At 36.5% G+C, this 6473-nt stretch overlaps 1 non-coding gene across 1 annotated transcript; it reads right to left on the bottom strand.

The window, feature by feature from the left end:
- Nucleotides 1-3060: 3060 nt before the first annotated feature.
- On the bottom strand, nucleotides 3061-3142 carry Trnas-gcu. Its single transcript has one exon. It is a non-coding gene; the product is annotated as a tRNA-Ser (tRNA).
- Between the last annotated feature and the right edge of the window lie 3331 nt (nucleotides 3143-6473).

Below are 6473 nucleotides of genomic sequence, written 5' to 3'. Positions count from 1 at the left end.
GTCCAAGATCTCATATATTAATTTATTCTAATCGTGCCTACAAATATTTAAATTTGAGGGTAGGCTGGTAGAGGTCCTGATGATTAATAAGATCGACTCGGGTATGTGCGCGCCCCAAGCTTGGTATTGCTGGCGCAAAAATATAGCTAATAAAAAGAGAAAGAAAAAAAAAGGTATTCTAAATCAATTTACTCTATTCCTGCCTAAAGAACTTTCAAGTGCCGCGGCTATGGAGGATTTCTTCTTGTTTGCACTTATGGTTATAAAGCATCTCTTTTTTTACACTTGTGGTTCTAGAAACGTTTTTAATCTGTGGTTATAGAAGAATATTTTACACCTGTTCTTCTGGAAACATTTTCTACATATGTGGTTCTAGAACTATTTTCGACCTTTGGTTCTTGAAACATTTTCTACACATGTGGCTCTAGAACTATTTTTCGACCTTTGGTTCTGGAAACATTTTCTACACATGTGGTTCTAGAACTATTTTTCGACCTTTGGTTCTGGAAACATTTTCTACACATGTGGTTCTAGAACTATTTTTCGACCTTTGGTTCTTGAAACATTTTCTACACATGTGGTTCTAGAACTATTTTTCGACCTTTGGTTCTTGAAACATTTTCTACACATGTGATTTATTATTTTTTTATATCTGTGTTTTTGGAAATATTTTTTACACCATTGGTTCCAGAAACACTTGTTGCACCTATGTATCTGTGTAAGCGTTTTTTAAACCTGTGGTTCTAGAAACGTTTTTATACACGCTTCATTCTAGAAACGTTTTTTACACATGTGGTTCTAGAATCATTTTTTTATCTATTTGGTTCTAAAAACATTTGTTACACCTGTGGTTCTATATAAGCATTTTTTACATTTGTGGTTCTAAAAGCATTTTAACACCTGTGGTTCTATAGAAGGATTTTCACACATGTGGTACTAGAAAATTTCTTTACACCTCTAGTTCTAGAAGAATTTGTTATACCTGAGGTTCTATATAAGCATTTTAACACCTGCGGTTCTATATAAAGATTTTTATCTCTGTGGTTCTAAAATAAATTTTAAACAGTGGTTCTATAGAAGTATTTTTACACATGTGGTTCTAGACAAAAAATTTACACCTCTAGTTCTAGAAGAATTTGTTATACCCGTGGTTCTATATAAGCATTTTAACACCTGTGGTTGTATAGAAGGATTTGTTTCATACGAAACTGCAACTTTAATGGTTAAATTGATTTAACCAGGACCACCTCCGCAGAATTAATTAAACTTTACACTATAGTTACATATACGTTATATGTATATAACTGTAATACACATATAGCGCAGTTCGGCTAAATTGATGACAGACAAAAAGCGTTACTAAAATTCTATTTGACATTGCACGATTGATTAGAAATCTGTAAAGAAAATCCATCCAAAGCCAAACGTGATTTTAATTATTCCTGGTCAGCTTGGGCATTTCACATCGTTGTATTGTATTCAATATTTAAATTTTCACTCAAAAGTGTACAATGAACAGTGAATAGAATTCAAACCATTAAACAGTTTTCAACCAAGCCTTCTGGGTGGATGAAAATGTTTTTCACTTCTAACACCTTATAACTAAGTACTTTGAAAGTGATTAGTTTTACTCAGATGTTCGTGCTTACAAGTTCCATGCACATTTGTTTTTTTTTTTTACTTTATGTGCCCCTCCCCCCTTCTCCGGTAGCTCAGCGGTAAGTTTGAGGGCTTATAACGTTAAAGATCTGGCTTGGACACCCGCTATGAGCAGAACACAAACAGTCCACTGTGTAGCTTTGCTCTCAACGACAAAAAAACAAACTTATGCTTGCAAGAATAGGAATTACGCTTTAGTTTGTTTTAACAGTTCCCGTGCAAAGTTACACAAGGATTATCTGATAGACCAGAGGGAAGGCGGCTAGTCAACAGCACCCATGGCCAAATCTTCAGCAACTCTTATCTGACCGAATAGCGGGATTTCAGCGTTACTCTTATAGTATTCACGACCACCCACCAAAACCCCAAACGTACTGAAATATCTTTGGTTGATGTGTTTGTTAGTAAACAGAAAGGTACATAATGGGCTATCTGTGCTGTGTCTCCCGCAATTATTCAAACCACAGCTGTAGCGTTAGAAGCCCTCAGACTTACAGCTGAGCCACCAGGTGGCGAAAATTCTTTGGATTTGTAGTTACTACTATGCTTTGATGTTCATTTTGTTTCAAAACATATTACTCGTTATTTCGGTTTCTGGATTTGGGGGCAGTATCAATAGTAACTTAATGACGATGATCAAAGAAATACAAACTTAGATATTTTACATTTTCTTTAGTTGCAAGTACAATAAATAAATGCCCCCTCCCGTGGCACAGCGGCATGTCTACGGGCTTATAATGCTAGAAGCCGGATTTCGATACCTGTCTTTCCCTTCACTTCGCCATCCCTGCCTTCACCAGGTCGTAGAGAGAAATTTAAATCAAGATGAATAACCTAATACAGTTATTTAAAGAAAACCGCTTTAATCAAACTAATCTTCACGAGCGGGGCGGGCCCGGCATGACCTGGTGGTTAGGGTGCTCGACTCGCAATCTGTGGGTCGCGGGTTCGGATTCCCCGTCACACCAAACATGCTCGCCCTTTCAGCCGTGGGGGCGTTATAATGTGACGGTAAATCCCACTATTCGTTGCTAAAAGAGTAGCCCAAGAGTTGGCGGTGGGAGGTGATGACTAGCTGCCTTCCCTCTAGTCTTTTAGGGACGACTAGCACAGATAGCCCTCGTGTAGCTTTGCGCGAAATCCATAACAAACAAACAATCAAACGAGTGGGGCGAAGGGGGATACTAATATCTCTGAACACCCCAGTTGAGGAAAGTTTCTTTCCATTTAAAACTAAACACTAGCCACGAATAAAATAAAAATTCTATATCCGTCAGAGTACAGATAACCCTTTGTGTAGTTTGTGCTTAATAAGCAAACAAGACCAACGAAACGAATAAACTATGTCAAATTACTACAATTTTATATAAAACGACGACAACCACGATGTTTAAGAAATAACGACGAGGATGGGATTCGAACCCACGTGGGCAGAACCCAATGGATTAGCAGTCCATCGCCTTAACCACTCGGCCACCTCGTCATATAAAGTGAGAATGACCAACTTAGGAAAATACAGAGATTACACACCATTTAATATGGCCGTTTATTAAAAGTGAATTTGAAAGTTATAATGACTTAATTTCTTTCCCATGTTCTAGTTGATTTTACTGTTTGATAATGTTGTGGGTGAAATGAATATTATTGCATATAACACCAGTTTAAAAACTTATTTCTACACACCAGTCTGACAGAATACGTACAGGTGTTTGTCATTAGTTATATTTTGGTAAGCTAGCGCATGCTCTCTTCGTACATCCTCTTTCCACTCTCTGTAATAAAAATTTAGGTACTTTCCTTTAGTTACATTTTTTCCCCTCGTTACTTTTTTCAACGACTTTAAAAAAAATTCTCGATGACATTCTCCCTTTCAGAACTTCCCTATCTGTTGGTACTCTTCAGAACTTCCCTATCTGTTGGTACTCTTCATAGCTTCCCTATCTGTTGGTAGTCTTCAGAACTTCCCTATCTGTTCGTACTCTTCAGAACTTCCCTATCTGTTGGTAGTCTTCAGAACTTCCCTATCTGTTGGTACTCTTCAGAACTTCCCTATCTGTTGGTAGTCTTCAGAACTTCACTATATGTTGGTAGTTTTCAGAACTTCACTATATGTTGGTACTCTTCAGAACTTCCCTATCTGTTGGTACTCTTCATAGCTTCCCTATCTGTTGGTACTCTTCAGAACTTCCCTATCTGTTGGTACTCTTCAGAACTTCCATATATGTTGGTACTCTTCAGAACTTCCCTATCTGTTGGTACTCTTCAGAACTTCCATATATGTTGGTACTCTTCAGAACTTCCCTATCTGTTCGTACTCTTCAGAAATTCCCTATCTGTTGATAATCTTCAGAAATTCCCTATCTGTTGGTACTCTTCAGAACTTCCATATATGTTGGTACTCTTCAGAACTTCCCTATCTGTTGGTACTCTTCAGAACTTCCCTATCTGTTTACCAACAGATAGGGAAGTTCTGAAGAGTACCGTCTTCAGGTCTTCACTATATGTTGGTACTCTTCATAGCTTCCCTATCTGTTGGTACTCTTCAGAACTTCTCTATCTGTTGGTACTCTTCAGAACTTCCCTATCTGTTGGTACTCTTCAGAACTTCCCTATCTGTTGGTAGTCTTCAGAACTTCACTATATGTTGGTACTCTTCATAGCTTCCCTATCTGTTGGTACTCTTCAGAACTTCTGCTGACCATATTTATAATTTTAGGAATTTTCGCGCGAAGCTACACAAGGTCTAATTCAACATAGCCGTCCCGAATTTTGAAACTGATAGACTAGATGGAAGACAGCTTATCATGAGCACCCACTGTCACTCTTGCGCTTTTGGACCACTCCTGTCTCACCAAGTACCAGGAACTTACAGTTACTTCTATAGCGTACCCACGGCGCGATTGTTCGGTAACATTCTGTTAGATTCACAATGACAAGGATGTGACAGTTATTAGTAGGATAGAACTGGCTTTGACCAAGAAAGACACTCGAATTTTGGAGGCAGATTTTGGTGTTGTTCATAACGATATGAAACAGGTAAGTCAAATTACACTCACTAACATTGACAAGAATGGTAATGCCAGTGGAGTAGATTAACTGACAAAGTTAGTACGACATTACCATCAAAACCGACACGCAGGACTGAATAATCTAATAACTTTGCTGCTTATATACGTAACTATAACTTGCAACATTCCAAGATCAGAACGAGAATTCTGGTGTTACCGTAGACAATGAGAGAGAACTCGATTATATAGATTTACAGTGAAAGTGCTCTGTTGCGTAGTATTTACAGCACATAACGTAAAAGCGTAAAACTGGTACTTTATTGTTAGATTTTTCTAATTTTTTTGGGGGGGAGCATTGCCTTTCTTGTCACCCCCGTTTAGTATTTTAGCTTTTTTTTTTGTCTTCCATCATATCCAGCCCAACTGACGAGAACTGGTTTTGAACAAAAGATCTCCTGGGAACCGTGGCAAACAAAAATATATTTACAATTCTGGTTTAACACGGCTCTGGTTTGAAATCCGCACTAACCTAAGAGTGTTAACCTAAAAATGAATACAAATATAGTTTAGACTAATTTTTAAGACAATCATTGGGCCTGATCACAGTTTAATCTTTTGGATGTGAACTAAAAATGGCTATAATCTTAGTCACTGTTTTCTTTCTTTTCTTTTGTTTGAGAAACACACTCCATCGTTTTAATGCTTAGTATTATATAAGTAAAAATTTCCCCAAATTAAACGAGCAAACCATATATTAAGAAAAACAACAAGTTTTCAATCTAATCACCTGAATGTTTAAATATTTTACACGCTTTGGTTGTCATTTTAATATGATATCTATTTTGAATCTCATATCTGTTCAAAAAGCTCTTAAATCTAATTACTCGCCCCCCCCCCTCCCGTGACTTAACGGTAAGTCTACGGACTTACAACACTAAAATTCGGGTTTGGATACGTGTGGTGGATATAGCTTTGCGCTCAACAACAACCAAACCAAAATCTAATTAATCAAACATTTGAGGCTTTTTAACTTTAGCATAGCATTCTTTCAATAAAGAAAATCTCTATTTAAATTTTATAAGGTGCATTTAATTTTACCTCTGCAAGTAATATAAATAAATATTTTATGGTATTTATCCGCGTTTAATTAAACTTTGGGTCTCCAGCAACGTTGCGCCCTCTAGAAATTTTACACATCTTTTATATTTACAATGGTAATATATTTTATTTATGAATCTTCAATTTAATTTTTTCTCCTAGTCAATAATATAATTAAATGAATATACTGAGAATTTAATTACTAAATGTGAACTTATTTTAAAAATTCCGACTGCGCTAAAGAATTTAACAAGATTCGTAAACATACATAGAGAGTAATGATTTTTCTAGTTTCGAATCAGCTTTAATTGAGCTTTTTGTCCACTTTTGTACGCTTATAAATGTTGTATTAACATCAAAAAGAAAATATGGAGTATAATAAAACTTTTTATTGTGATCTACTTACACAGAATTATAAAACTTAATATACCACTGCTAAAGCCAAGCATAATAATGTTTGCTTCTTAAAAACGTTCAACTATTTAAGCGAATATCGTCTATCAAAAACATTGTATGGAAGCGAGATTTATTTTTCCCCAAGTACAATGTCCAACATCAAATTAATGGTCATTCAAAAGTATTTCTATGGTCTTCATTTTCTTTCTTTTAGAAGCGGTGGTTGAGGCGGTCGACTCGCAATCTGCGGGTTCGAATCCCCGTCACATCAAACATGCTTGACCTTTCAGCCGTGGGGGGCGTTATTATGTG

This window comes from Limulus polyphemus, unplaced genomic scaffold (assembly GCF_000517525.1).
Source record: "Limulus polyphemus unplaced genomic scaffold, Limulus_polyphemus-2.1.2 Scaffold4001, whole genome shotgun sequence".
In the NCBI taxonomy this organism is placed as follows: domain Eukaryota; kingdom Metazoa; phylum Arthropoda; class Merostomata; order Xiphosura; family Limulidae; genus Limulus; species Limulus polyphemus.
This window is presented reverse-complemented; position numbering and strand designations above follow the sequence as displayed.